The sequence below is a fragment of the Artemia sp. Qi Xiang Cuo genome, chromosome 1, assembly GCF_049724085.1.
Source record: "Artemia sp. Qi Xiang Cuo chromosome 1, ASM4972408v1, whole genome shotgun sequence".
NCBI classification, from domain to species: domain Eukaryota; kingdom Metazoa; phylum Arthropoda; class Branchiopoda; order Anostraca; family Artemiidae; genus Artemia; species Artemia sp. Qi Xiang Cuo.
In genome coordinates, this window is record NC_142794.1 from 104,180,283 (window position 1) to 104,196,599 (window position 16,317).

General features: G+C 30.7%; 3 pseudogenes; 2 read left to right on the forward strand and 1 right to left on the reverse strand.

The window, feature by feature from the left end:
- On the reverse strand, positions 1-2,422 carry LOC148957044 (glycerol-3-phosphate dehydrogenase [NAD(+)], cytoplasmic pseudogene; annotated as a pseudogene).
- A 109-nt stretch (positions 2,423-2,531) lies between these two features.
- On the forward strand, positions 2,532-5,708 carry LOC148957045 (glycerol-3-phosphate dehydrogenase [NAD(+)], cytoplasmic pseudogene; annotated as a pseudogene).
- Positions 5,709-7,395: 1,687 nt separating this feature from the next.
- On the forward strand, positions 7,396-15,637 carry LOC148957046 (glycerol-3-phosphate dehydrogenase [NAD(+)], cytoplasmic pseudogene; annotated as a pseudogene).
- Positions 15,638-16,317: the final 680 nt, after the last annotated feature.

Genomic DNA, 16,317 nt, shown 5'->3' on the forward strand with positions numbered 1-16,317 from the left:
TCAAATATTATCAAGAAATTTCCTTGTTAGGATTTCAAAATTAAACGTTATACGTATTGCTGTGAATAAAAAAAACTATTCTACTAGGCTTTTCTTCGTCAGCATAATGCTTACCGCTTCAGCAATTAACGGCCCTTGAAGCCGTTGCTCATTTTAATTATTTTTCCAGTTCATAAATGTTTCTCCCTGTATGCAGAACACTTTCCATTTCTTTATCTGTAACAGCTAGCAAAAAAGTCAGAGATACCACTATTTTCAATTAGTGTTGATATATCAGATCTCGATAAGAATGTATCATTAAATATTTTTATTTCCCTCAATCAAATTCTAATGATAGCCGTTTTTGTACTATTTCCATAGAGGAGACCGTCTGAAAATCCTGCTGCAAAGGCAATATTTTCTAGTGCTCCACAAGCTTCAACTGTTTGTGTGTCATCAGCAACAGCAACTCTGAAGTAATTTGTTTCAAACAGGTCTTTGAAAGTTTGGTTCATTTCTTCCGCAGCAGAGCCTTTCATCCTTTCACAAAAAACTTCATATGCAACCTCGTTTGCTATGTTTGCTCCCATCAAAACTAGGGACTGGTTCTTCAGCCGTGAGGAAATATACTTTGAATTTATAGTAAATAACTATATAAAAATTTTCTAGGACAGGGTATTCGTACCTTTGTACCAAACACTTATAGACTATAAGTTACATATAAGTTATGATAATAAATTACAATAAGGACCAAAGTCCTTATATGTTGTCTATTATATCATATGTCAATTATATGTTGCATAGTTATTGATGCAACAGGAAAAAGAAAAAGTTGTCTTTGGTATAAATGACGTCATACGAGGTTAAATTCTATTTTAAATAGATCCGAACAGGTAAAGCAAAAAGCCAGATAAATCAAAGCAATGAATTTTTTCGACGAAATATAAAGTGTCACGACATCTGTGTGATGACATCGTCCCAACAATTTTTAACAACAATTTTTAAATACAATTTTTATTAAGCTTCAAACAAATATATTATAATGGTATAAAATAACAAATTAACAAGTTCATCCATCAGTCTGGAATTCCACGCCTTGGAGAAATGATTTGAAAACTTTCTTTGGTGTCGTCTCGTCCCTGAGATCTTATACTCACCTTGGCTGCAGTAAGGCGTGGCTCGTCACCGACTCCAGCAGAATTCCGAAACTAAAACATTGCATCATGCAACAGTGAACACTATGTGAAGTTTATTGGTTTCAGCATCAGGTTAGGTTAAGTTGGGTTAGATTAGGTTAGGGTGCCTATGCCAAAATATTTGTGTTAATTTTTTTTTTCTTTTTCTGTCTAGGCTCTAAGGCTTTATCGTCTATGGCTTTACAATCCAATGTAAAATTTGTTTCTCTTTAGATTTCCAAGGTATAGAAGCATGACTAGACACACAAAATATAAAAAGCAGCGTTGCTCCGAAACAGAATCAACATTTTCGGGACAGAGCGGGACATCTTGTACACTTTTATTCTCATTACGAAAAATTCATTATCCTTCATTAGACGAGCTTTTTTTTGTATTCCAACTGAGTTTTTCGTGCACCAACAGTAATACCAAAAATGTCCTCATGATAACGGCCGCTTTCCTAAAACAATAAACAATTAATTAGAAACGCAGAAACTCTACACTGAAAACCCCTACCCCCCCCTCTCTGGGTACGGCCGCCGATGTGTCCTCCGCCCTCTGCTTTCAGTTTTTGTTTATTACATTAAGCTATTGTTGTGCTAACATTTATTTTTGCCAAACCCAGATCTTTTTAACAAAGTCAAGGAAACAAACGGTATTCAATTTAAGGGAGTGACAATTACAAATTTTTAACAGAGGACCGTAGTAATAGATATTGGTTGGAAGTTGACAACCTAGCAAGATGCTATAAGGCAAAATATATATTTAATATTAATTAATTACAATTATCTCTAAGTCTCGGATTATTAAGATACACAAACAAAAAATTAAATGACTTCATCCGCTAATTATATATCTTCCTCAGGTTCTAAAAGAACGAATTTAAATCTAATAGTTTATAAAAACATTTCTTTTGTAAATTACATTTATTTGAAGTTTTTTTTAAGTAAACAACATCACTTTTTATTTTTAATAATTTGGAGCTGAGATTGGTTAAATTGAAACGAAGACATAATATAATACTTCATATGGATAGTTTTTTATTTAAAACAGATCAATGCATTCAGGAATTGTTATTTATTTTTCTTATATCTAAACAAAAGTTTTAAAATAAATCACGAGGTCTAGAGAAAACCAAATTAGGAAACTTACGTAAAGCGAACGCGATAAGGCTGATTTGTAATGAAGATCTTGTCAAGTTGTCTTATATTTCTCAGCAAAATGTGATTGAAATTTACATTGAAAAATATATCCAATGAGGTACACATAATGTTTTTTTAGCTTCTTCTCCAGGGAGCACATCCCAATGCCTTGCATCCTTACTGCTTCTTTTCCGTGGTCCCAAGAATATTAATAAATAGTTATGCAAGTATTAACATGTCGAGAGTGATGTATTTTTATTTATTAAAAACTTAATTTTAGATTTTTAACTAATTTATAAGATATGAATAGTTTTCTAAGTTTAAGCTTAAGAAGCACCTTCATTTCTATTTTAATAAATTACCATTATTTTAGAGTTGACGTTTATTGACAATAAATACTAATTGCATTTGAAATATGAATTTACTCTGGTTTGCAATACAAACAGATTTATTAACTTTATCTTATTTTTGGACTGACATTTAAAAATACAGGGAGCTTTATAGTACTACTAGACAAGTACAGATACTCAAAAAATTGTTCTTGAAATGTTGTTACTTTAAGATTATTTATTTCAAAAGAATAAAGAAAGAGAGAGAAATATAAATTAATAAATGAATAAGAGTCTTAATAACTTTGATTACTGTTTGATAGATACTTGCAACATACTTTCTTTGTATTAAAAATACCAACAACAATAGTGAATAAAACCATAGAAAAGCAGATAATATCAAGAACCGACGAGGTAAAAAAGCAAGTCTAGGCTACATGAAAAAAAGTTACGACTGGTATTACGTCCTGTAAAAAGATCAAATTAATATAAATACTAGTCCCACACTAGTACTGAGTACGAGTAAAACCGAATGAACAGACTTTGAAAAAATACGCATCTACTGTGTAGTAAAACATATTATGATAGTGCTTAATCTGCTTTCTAAAAATAATAAAACTTAAGAAATAGTACATGATAGTAAACTGTTTTATTTTTCAGACACATCATATCTAAATTGTTTTTTCTTTACTTTTTTACTCTGATCTTGAGTATTTTTTCATTTTGTATGTAATTATTCATTGCTTTGCTCTCACGTGATTTTGGTTTGGGTCTAAATTATTTTATAATAAAAATAATTTTATTAATAAAAAAAAAGTTATTATTATTATTATTATTATCATAATACAATAGTAAAATATCAAACAATATACAAAAAAAAGCAGAGTTGGGTTTATTTTATTAGTAAAAATCAAAGATAAATAATTTATATTATAAAATAACACTATTATTTTAGAGGCTGAAAGTTATTTTATGATATTTTTATTGTTTTTTATATTGATTCGTTTCATCGTAATTTAATTTAGATTTATTTATATTTCCATCAACCCAAAATATGGAAGCTAGTTACAAAAATTTAATTTAAAGATATCATGGAGATAATTTATTATCTGTTTGAATATCTAATATATATACATTCAAACCGGAGGGGTTTAATCAAACAAGAGGCAATCAAGGAGCTTTTAAAACTGAACAAATTATTTTAACAAATAAATGATCAATTAATGAAATATGTGTGTTAAAGTTTTTTTAGTTTAATTTATGGTTGAAATTTCTCTTGTTAATTATATATTGTCAATGTGATTGATCAGTTGCATAAGATATGGTTAATCCTCTAAGTTGACCACATAAATCATATACAATAATATCTTAAACAGTATCTATATATATATATATATATATATATATATATATATATATATATATATATATATATATATATATATATATATATATATATATATATATATATATATATATATATATATATATATATATATATATATATATATATATATATATATATATATATATATATATATATATATATATATATATATATATATATATATATATATATATATATATATATATATATATATATATATATATATATTATGCTTGGATAAATTCAAAATTTAGTTTAGTAATTGGCACTTGTTTTTTGAGCCACGGTTTTTCGGGTCGGTGACGAGCCACGCCTTACTGCAGCCAAGGTGAGTATACGATCTCAGGGACGAGACGACACCAAAGAAAGTTTTCAAATCATTTCTCCAAGGCGTGGAATTCCAGACTGATGGATGAACTTGTTAATTTGTTATTTTATACCATTATAATATATTTGTTTGAAGCTTCGTAAAAATTGTTGTTAAAAATTGTTGTTGGAAAAATTGCTTGTTAAAAATTGAAAACCTAACCTAACCTTACCCCGAACTGCTGGACTACCATTAGAAACCGGATTAAAAAAAACCTATGGCTTTTTATTATTTGGTATAGTATTAGGCGATCTTCAGAGAATGAGGCATCAAACTAAGCCAAATATTTGCCATGGTTTGTTCTTTAATAAATATCAGCCATCTCTACAGCTACTACAACCCCAACCTGGATTAGTTTAATTTTCCACTATTTACATTTTGGAATCGCTGTGATGTTTGTTGTTGTGTTTCTTCTAGCAACAGATGTTGTGACGCTTTATATTTCGTCCAAAAAATTCATTGCTTTGATTTATCAGGCGTTTTGCTTTACCTGTTCGGATCTATTTAAAATCAAATTTAACCTCGTGTGACGTCATTTATACCAAAGACAACTTTTTCTTTTTCCTGTTGCATCAATAACTATGATATAGACTTTAGTCCTTATTGTAATTTATTATCATAACTTATATGTAACTTATCGTCTATAAGTGTTTGGTACAAAGGTACGAATACTCTGTCGGAGAAAATTTTTATATAGTTCTTTACTATAAATTCAAAGTGTATTTCCTCACGGCTGAAGAACCAGTCCCTAGTTTTGATGGGAGCAAACATAGCAAACGAGGTTGCACATGAAGTTTTTTGTGAAGGGATTAAAGGCTATGCTGTGAAAGAAATGAACCAAATTTTCAAAGACCTGTTTGAAACAAATTACTTCAGAGTTGCTGTTGCTGATGACACACAAACAGTTGAAGCTTATGGAGCACTAGAAAATATTGTTGCCTTTGCAGCAGGATTTTCAGACGGTCTCCTCTATGGAAATAGTACAAATACGACTATCATTAGAATTGGATTGATGGAAATAAAAATATTTAATGATACATTCTTATCGAGATCTGATATATTAACACTAATTGAAAATAGTAGTATCTCTGACTTTTTTGCTAGCTGTTACAGATAAAGAAATAGAAAGTGTTCTGCATACAGGGAGAAACATTTATGATCTGGAAAAGCAATTAAAATGAGCAACGGCTTAAAGGGCTGTTAATTGCTGAAGTGGTAAGCATTATGCTGACGAAGGAAAGCACAGTAGAATAGTTTTCCTTATTCAGAGCAATACATATAACGTTTAATTTTGAAATCCTACCAAGGAAATTTCTTGATAATATTTGAAAAATTCTTATTTACGATTGATTTCTATTGTTCATTATTAATGCCATTAAACAAATTTTTGATGTGTTTTGTAATTTTTTGTACTCCCTCCCGCTTTTCAAGGGAGTTTTTGTACTCCGGGGAGATCTGTATTGTTTGTTCTCCAAGCGTGACTGTTTTCTATTTCTTCTTCTAAGTAGCCAAGCGAAGGAGCCCTATGCTCTGGCAATATTCGTGGGTATCCTTCCGCACCCATATGAGCTGATACGTCCTTGGACTTGCCAAGCAAGTGTGACATTGCATTTCTGCATTTAATGATTTCACCATTCTCCATTTTATGTGTAAACGGGCCAATGTAGATAGCCCAGTGCTGGTAAGGAAACCCAATCTGAGTCACTCTTTGGAATTCGAAAATCTCCCCGGTTCTAATCTCAGTTTCATTGATGAATTGCGATTGATTGAACCATTTCGATAGATTATTTTCTGGAATTTCATCTTCGACGGGAACTAGTTCTGGTACTTCTGGTGCCTTGGGTATGATTCTGTTATTATCTTCTATGTTCTTATTATATTCTGCAATAATTTTTCTTCTATTTGGATGATTTTGAAGGGCTTCTTGTTGGTTCATTTTGGTTTTAAAATTCTTACAGATATTTCATTTATTACGGCAAGTCCAATTTCTAACAACAATTTTTGCTAATCTTCAAACTTTTGGTTTCCTTCTTTGAGGTTTGGAATTCTTGTTATCCCTTGTCAAAATATATACAAATATGTTTGCAATTACCGTTTTTTTTATCTTTATTTAATTTAATGTACTTCTCCATAAATGAACATTTTAAATTTTTTAACATAATTTTGACAAGCGTGACAACATCTTTGGAATACTGATTTGCAATGCTCGTATATAAAAATGTAGTGTAGTCTTTTCCAAATGTAGTCCTTTGAAAAATATTTGATTATTACAGCAAGTCCAATTTTTAACAACAATTTTTACTAAGCTTCAAACAAATATATTATAATGGTATAAAATAACAAATTAACAAGTTCATCCATCCGTCTGGAATTCTACGCCTTAGAGAAATGATCTGAAAACATTCTCTGGTGTCGTCTCGTCCCTGAGATCTTATACTCAACTTGGCTGCAGTAAGGCGTGGCTCGTCACTGACTCCAGCAGAATTCAGAAACTACAACATTGCATCATGCAACTGTGAACACTATGCGAAGTTTATTGGTTTCAGCATCAAGACGAAACTGAAGAACAATAAGGACCAAAGTCCTTATATGTTGTCTATTATATTATATGTCTATTATATGTTGCATAGTTATTGATGCAACAGGAAAAAGAAAAAGTTGTCTTTGGTATAAATGACGTCATACGAGGTTAAATTTGATTTTAAATAGATCCGACCAGGTAAAGCAAAACGCCTGATAAATCAAAGCAATGAATTTTTTGGACGAAATATAAAGCGTCACAGCATCTGTTTCTAGAAGAAACACAACAACAAACATCACAGCGATTCCAAAATGTAAATAGTGGAAAATTAAACTAATCCAGGTTGGAGTTGTAGTAGCTGTAGAGATGGCTGAAATTTATTAAAGAACAAACCATGGCAAATATTTGGCTTAGTTTGATAACTCATTCTCTGAAGATCGCCTAATACTATACCAAATAAGAAAAAGCCATAGGTTTTTTTTAATCCAGTTTCTAATGGTAGTCCAACAGTTCGGGGTAAGGTTAGGTTAGGTTTTCAACAATTTTTCCAACAACAATTTTTAACAACAATTTTTACGAAGCTTCAAACAAATATATTATAATGGTATAAAATAACAAATTAACAAGTTCATCCATCAGTCTGGAATTCCACGCCTTGGAGAAATGATTTGAAAACTTTCTTTGGTGTCGTCTCGTCCCTGAGATCGTATACTCACCTTGGCTGCAGCAAGGCGTGGCTCGTCACTGACCCGAAAAACCGTGGCTAAAAAAAAAGTGCCAATTACTAAACTAAATTTTGAATTTATCCAAGCATAATATATATATATATATATATATATATATATATATATATATATATATATATATATATATATATATATATATATATATATATATATATATATATATATATATATATATATATATATATATATATATATATATATATATATATATATATATATATATATATATATATATATATATATATATATATATATATATATATATATATATATATTACTATGTATACAAAGTTGAAGTGTCTCTGCTTTTTGTGGTCTCCGTAGAGTATTAAACCTATTTTCGGCATCTGAACCTTCAAAGGGACAATATATCACTAACAATAAATAAGTAAACAATAAAGGAACAAAATTTAAATTTATCTCACATATTACTTTTTTTGATCAAGAATTTGTTCAATTAGTTTGTTCAGTTTTCAAAGCGCCATGAGTGCCTCTTTTTTGATTAAACCCCTCCGGATTGAATGTATATATAGGTGCTATTCTAAATTCAAAGAACTCAGTTCCATGAAATCTTTAATTAAACATTTTTTATTCTATCATCAAATTTTGGTTTTTGGACAAAGAAATATATCTGAATTAATTTAAAATAAAATAAATTAAAAAAATATAACTAGCTACTATGCTATAGGAAATATCCTTCTAAAAAAAAATTTTGTTATTTTATCATATAAATAATGTATCTTTTATGTGTGATAAAAATCACCTAAACAATCTGTTTTTTTTGGCAAGGTTGCTATTTTATATGCAAGTTATATGATAATAATAATAATAATAATAACTGTTTTTTAATCCAGATCATATGCAAAAATGACAGGTATGAAGCATAACAAAAAAAAGAAGAGAATACACTGCAATACATTAGTACATGAAAACTTAAAAACTTCGCAAAAGCAGAGTAAAAAAGGAAAGAAAAAACAATCGAGATATCTTGTGTTGAAAAACAAAACATTGTGTTATCAACTACAAGTTCTCAAGTTTTTTTATTTCAATAAAGCACACACATAAATATGACAATAGGTATTAATCCTCAGAATAAGCGTGTTTTGGTAGATTCTTTTCATGATTTATGCCTCTTACAAATTCCTCTTTTGTTTCGCTTATGTATTTACATTGGCAATTTTGCCCTGCTGACATTAACCGTTTAGCTTTTTTTCCTTGATCGTTTATTGCTTTTTTTACATCGACGGCACTTTATATGGTCTGCAGTGTTAAGTTTTTAATCTCTATTTTAGTAAGTATATGAAATTAATTAAAAGTTGGTTGCATGTAGCTATCATGCATTAATCTTAGTTCTATGGACACATTTTCACTTATTAATTTATATTTCTCTCTAACTATAATATCTATAGTTATAAATAAAATAAAAGAAAATACATTAATAGAACAATTTTTTGTTAAGCAGTACGTTTCTATGTATTAAACTAAGTAACCAATTCTGTTAAAATTTATGTACAAAAATAAGTAATATTTAATATATACGCTTTACGTTATATATATATTAATTTAATATTAATCTAGAAAAAATTATGTTTTTTCTGTAATCAAAAGCTGTAAAAAAATGCCAATGTATAATTATTGAAATCTATTTTAAACATTGGCTTTTCCTTATTATAATGTTAATATCTTATAAACTCGAAAAAATCAAAAATTCAGTATTTAATAAATTAAAAATAAATAAATAGAAAAATCTGACTACTGGCATCCAGGGTTCAGTCTATTCTTTGGGGTCAATGACCAGTAGGAGGAAGGAGGCAAGTAAGTGGTATGTGCTATCTTGGGAATTTTATAAAAAAACAGGATGATGACCTATTTTTTTTGATTTTTCAATGTAAATTTCAATCTAATTTTTCTGAAAAATATAATACAAATATACAATATCTTTATAAAATATTAGAATTGTATCATTCGCTGTTCATATTGTTTTTTAGGTGGTTGTACTTATCCATCTTAATTTGTTTTCATTCTATCGGTTCGAAGAACAAAATAGTATTATATAAACATTTAATGTTTAATTATTCGAAAATAAGTTCAAATATGTAATTCTGACTTATCAGTCTACTAATGTGTGAACATTGAAAAACTATCAGCTCAAAATAAACAATAAGTACAATAGTTTTTGTGTAAATAAAAAAACTACATTAAATCGAAAATTACAAAATAAATTTTTTAGAAAGTCGTTGTTTTCAGGAATGAATAGAAGTCTCACAAGAATATTTAGTTTTCACTAAAGTCAAGTGGGTAAAATTTGTTTGATGTGCTTGGTACTTCGATAATGCTAACATATTGTTCAAGCTTAGAATTAAAGTGAGATTTGGAATCCTATAATCGTGCCAGGTTGCGACCCAATTTATCCCACTTGCTAGGCCCTCTTTCTTCTTGTAAAAAGGTTTAAGATAGAACAAAATGGCTATCTTAAAATTTTGATTCAACGTGTTTGGGAAAAAGGTGGGCTTGAGAGGGGGGCTAGTGGCCCTCAAACCGCTTTCGACTATTAAAAAGGGGCGCTAGTCCTTTGAAATTCCAATTGAATGAGCGCTTTTTCAAGTTTCTACGACAAAGATTTCTGTAAAACTTATATGCCCCAAGGCATAATTTACAACCCTTTCCCTGAGGGCTGTGGGGGGTTGTCATCCTCAAAGAGCTATTTTCCAGAACTCTCAACTACGTTGAACAAAATGACTATCTCAAAATTTTGATTGGATGTGTTTGGGAAAAGGTGGGCGTGACAAGGGTGTTAGTTGCCCTCCAATAACTTTCAACTAGCATAACGGGCACTAGCTCTTTGAATTTTTAATCGAATGAGCCTTTTCTGAAGTTTCTACGACAAAGTTTTCTATAAAAACCTTATATGTCCCCAGGGAATAACTTACAACCCTTGCCCTGAGGGCTGGAGGAGAGTGTCCTCCTCAAAAATATAATTTCTATCTGGAAATCAATCACACTGAAGAAGATGGCTATCTCAAAATTTTGATTGGATGTGTTTGGGGGACTGGTGGGCTTGGAAGGGGTGTTAGTTGACTTCCAATCACTTTCGACTACTAAAAATGGCACAAGTCTCTCCAATTTCCAATTGAATGAGCCCTTTTTGAAGTTTCTACGACAACTTCTTTGATACAAAGGGCCCTGAACTAAAGGGAAAAAAATAATACATTATGCTAATATCGTTCTTATATACCCATATGCCATAACTTAAAACCCTTGCCCTGAGGGTTGTGGGGGAGTGTGTTCCTCGAAAACATATTTTTTATTTAAACATCAACTAAGCTGGACAAAATTTCAGTCTCAAAATTATGATTCAATGTGTTTGGGGAAATGATTTGCGTGGAAGGGGTGTTAGTTGCCTTCCAATCTCTTTCGACTATTAAAAAGGGCACTAGCCGTTCTCATTTCCAATCGAATGAGCCATTTTCCAAGCCTTACAACAACTCCTTCGATATGAAATGCCCTGGTAGGGAAAACAAAGGCAAACAAAAAATAATGCATTTGGCCAACATCGTTCTTTACTTAGGAAGCGCGATTTTGCTGCCTATGATATGACAAAAGCGTTTATCCTTCCAATTTACACAAAATACTAATTCAAAATATACAATAAACTACTTAATAATGATGAGCAGCCATATAATACCACTAGTAAAGATGCAAAAAAAAAATCAGAATAAAAAAAATTCATTCTAATAAAAAAGAAGTGTTACTTAAAGCACTATTTTTCTAACTGTAAAGATCGCGACTAACATATCTATATCCTTCTCATTTCGTACTTTGAAAATATTAAACATAGTTTTTTGTTTTAAGTATATTTCTTGTCATTTTAAGACATAAGAAAAAGTTGAAAATTTTTTTATGTAAAACAAAGTTAAACGAAAATTAAGAAAAAGTTTTAAAAATTAGTACACAAAAAGGGGGCAAAAAGTTTGGGGGAAATTCGGGACCTTGGAGGTTTGGGTATGGATGACTGAGGGCTGTCGTATCCTGCCCTAAAATGCATACGGACTTTTGTAAGAAGAGATTTTAGTAGATCCATGAGTATAGTCACAATGGGCGTTGTCAATTCCATGTGCCCCTCACTACCGGATTTATTTTCATTGAACTTTGTGCAAAACAGAGCACAAAATGTATTTTGTATCTTATAAGAAAAATTTATAGCAACTCCAATAGTATAACCTACCCTCTATGGGCGTCGTAAAATCTATAACTCCCTCACTGCTTGATTTCTAAGGATCGTTCTGGATTTCTTTATTAAAGTTCCTTTCTCGGCGCCTTTTAAAATAATGCATTTAAAATTCCACTTTATATTCTATTAATGTAGGATTTCTATAAGAATATAAATCGATTTCATTCAACTAAAGTAAGAAACTTATTCATATAACTCTCAATAGATTCCCCTTGTCAATCATATACATACAGATATTTTAAAATGATATGCCACCCGGTACAGAAAAAGAAAAAGAAACTAGTTTTTTCTACTTTTAAAACTGGCTATGCATGTTTTCGGATATCTGTCAGTAAGTAGGTCAATGACCCAAAACTCTGTATTCTATAACCATTCAAGTGTTCTGAGGGATGAATAAATTATGTGCAATACTTTAGTAACTTTTGTTAAGGTGCCAAAAAACTGTAGTCTGAAGAGCGAGGCATTGAAAGTGGGGGGGGGGGGAGCACCCTCCTCATATACGTAAGAATTTCTTTTCGTTTTAAGTTTTAGTTTTGCTCCTTACTTTCAGTTGGAAAAACTTTGTTTTTTTTAATGATGCTTAGAGAAGAACATTTTTCTAAGGGCAATGAAAAAAGTATGTCAATTAGAGTAAAAGTATATAAAAATAGAAAAAGTAATTAATCAAAAATAAAATTACACAAAACAAAGAAATATAAACTCCCAGCATTCAGTTCTGTTGAGCAATGTCAAAGCGTTGGACAGATATTTTCTTAACAATATTGACAGTTTTGAACTTGGTTATCAAACACCAAAATCTTTAATGCCTTTAGACTCAATTGCTTATAAGAAAGTAACGCATTATCAAAGTAGTTTTTTCAAAGTAAAATATTAAAACTAAGGTTAAAAAATCAAAAAATTTTTAATTTAATATTTTAAATTAATTTTGAATACCAAAAACAGATATTTTTGAAATCTTTATACTTCATAAATGTAAAAAATAATTTTTTTTTCAAAGTGACAACTAGATAAATATAATCACTCCTAGAAAAATAAATTGAAGACAATAAAATAAAAAAAACACATCCGTTCAGGGGGGAAATACAAAAATTCCCAGCATTCCGTTGAGGGGAAACATTTATGATTATAGTCTCTTCATATATCTGCTCATGGGTACTCTGGCAATGCAAGCAAAAGTTGACGGCATATTTTTACCGAAATTGCCCCTTATTAAGTTGTTTTACTTGTGTTTTCTTTAATTATACGAACTTTTTTGTGTACTAATTACTGCACTAATTGCTAATGAACAAATACAAGTCGTAGTTTCAGGAATGAATAGAAGTCTTTCAAGAATATCTAGTTTCCACGAAAGTCTAGTGGGTAAAATTTGTTTGATGTGCTTGATACTTCGATAATGCTAACAAATTGTTCAAGCTTAGAATTAAAGTGATATTTGGAATTCTTTAAACATGCCAGGTTGCGACACAATTTATCACACTTGTTAGGCCTTATTTCCTCTTGTAAAAAGGTTTAAGAGGCAAACAAATAAATTTAAGCAATTTGGGGTAAGATCGTTTGTTAAACCAAACTTTGGTTGGCAAAAATAAATGGTAGCACAGCAATTGCTTAAAGTAAGAGAAAAAAGCTGTACTCAGAGGGCAGCAGACACATCCACGGCCGGACCCAGAGGGGGGGGGGTAGAGGTTGTCAGTGTAGAGTCTTTGCCTTTCTAATTAATTGTTTATTGTTTTAGGAAAGCGGCCGTTATCATGAGGACATTTTTGGTATTACTGTTGGTGCACGAAAAACTCAGTTGGAATACAAAAAAAAGCTCGTCTAATGAAGGATAATGAATTTTGATTCAGTTGTTAGTTAAAAGTGTTCAAACACATTGTTTAATTTAAATTAATTTGACTCTTGAAAGTGCTAATGTTCACAAACATTTGGAATTTATTGGTTTTACTTGTATTATAAATTTGCGATCTTAATAAACATATAAGAGAACAATGTGTTTCGAGTTGCTTTTTTTAGTTTTTAATTTTAAATTTTTCTTATTCGTGGCTGATTTAATAGAACAAATACGATTTAACTTGCTAAAAATGCTATAATTACTAGATGTGATTTCGATTGTCTTTTGAGTGGCTTCTGTTATTAAGAGACAACTATTGTCTGGCCATAACCTGTTTTATATATCTTCTGAATGACGATTCTGTTAAAATAAACTTAATGTTGCATTCGAAATGTAATATAGCAATTGTTACTTTTTTTTTCGTAATTATAATAAATTTGTACAAGATGTCCCGCTCTGTCTCAAAATGTTGATGATGTTTCGGAGCAACCTGCTTTTTATATTTTGTGTGTTTAGTCAGCCTTTTATATCTTGGAAATTGAAAGAGATACAAATTTGACACTGGATTGTAAAGCCATTGGAGATAAAGCCTTAGAGCCTAGACAGAAAAAGAAAAAAAAACAATTAACAGAAATATTTTGGCATAGGCACCCTAACCTAACCTAACCCAACTTAACCTAACCTGATGCTGAAACCAATAAACTTCACATAGTGTTCACTGTTGCATGATGCAATGTTGTAGTTTCGGAATTCTGCTGGAGTCGGTGACGAGCCACGCCTTACTGCAGCCAAGGTGAGTATAAGACCTCAGGGACGAGACGACACCAAAGAAAGTTTTCAAATCATTTCTCCAAGGCGTGGAATTCCAGACTGATGGATGAACTTGTTAATTTGTTATTTTATACCATTATAATATATTTGTTTGAAGCTTAATAAAAATTGTTGTTAAAAATTGTTGTTAAAAATTGTTGTGACGATGTCGTCACACAGATGTCGTGACGCTTTATATTTCGTCGAAAAAATTCATTGCTTTGATTTATCAGGCTTCTTGCTTTACCTGTTCGGATCTATTTAAAATCAAATTTAACCTCGTATGACGTCATTTATACCAAAGACAACTTTTTCTTTTTCCTGTTGCATTAATAACTATGCAACATATAATAGACATATAATATAATAGACAACATATAAGGACTTTGGTCCTTATTGTAAGTTATTATCATAACTTATATGTAACTTATAGTCTATAAGTGTTTGGTACAAAGGTAAGAATACCCTGTCCTAGAAAATTTTTATATAGTTATTAACTATAAATTCAAAGTATATTTCCTCACGGTTGAAGAACCAGTCCCTAGTTTTGATGGGAGCAAACATAGCAAACGAGGTTGCATATGAACTTTTTTGTGAAAGGATTAAAGGCTGTGCTGCGAAAGAAATGAACCAAACTTTCAAAGACCTATTTGAAACAAATTACTTCAGAGTTGCTGTTGCTGATGACACACAAACAGTTGAAGCTTGTGTAGCACTAGAAAATATTGTTGCCTTTGCAACAGGATTTTCAGACGGTCTCCTCTATGGAAATAGTACAAAAACGGCTATCATTAGAATTGGATTGATGGAAATAAAAATATTTAATGATACATTCTTATCGAGATCTGATATATCAACACTAATTGAAAAAAGTGGTATCTCTGACTTTTTTGCTAGCTGTTACAGATAAAGAAATAGAAAGTGTTCTGCATACAGGGTGAAACATTTATGATCTGGAAAAGTAATTAAAATGAGCAACGGCTTCAAGGGCCGTTAATTGCTGAAGCGGTAAGCATTATGCTGACGAAGAAAAGCCTAGTAGAATAGTTTTTTTTATTCACAGCAATACGTATAACGTTTAATTTTGAAATCCTAACAAGGAAATTTCTTGATAATATTTGAAAAACTCTTATTGACGATTGATTTCTAACGTTCATTATTAATGCCCCTTCATTTTTGGTCACTGAAAAAGGGCCCTGTAAGTTTTAATTTCCGTTTGAATGAGCCATCCTGCGATATTCTAGGACCACTGGGTATCATTCCTGGGGAAAAAAACAACAAAAAGCAGAAAAAGACACATCCGTGATCTTTCTTCTGCCAAAAAGTACAAAATTCCATTTTTTTTGCCGATAGGAGCTTGAAAGCTCTTCAGCAGGGTTCTTTGATACGCTAAATGGAGGGTGCTTTGATGCGTTTCTCCTTTTTGAAAATCAGGCAAATTTTCTCAGGCCAGTAACTTTCAATAGGTAGAATTAAACTAAATGAAACTTATATATTTGAAATCAGCACAAAAATCCAATTCTTTTGATATATCTATCGGTATCAAAATTTTGTTTTTTAAAGTTTCGGTTACTACCAAGCCGGGTCGCTCCTTACTTACAGTTCGTTACCAAGAACTGTTTGGTAATCGGAACAAGCGTTGATAAATGGCCCGATTCACGGTAGTTATTACGTGTGCGTCTTAATAAAATTTTTTTTTTCAAAATCCACAGAGGATTTTGTTACTAACAGTTTGGGCAAAAGATTGCGTTGAAAAATAGATGGCCGTCAAGTCTAGTTTTATTGATTATAGTACTATTTGA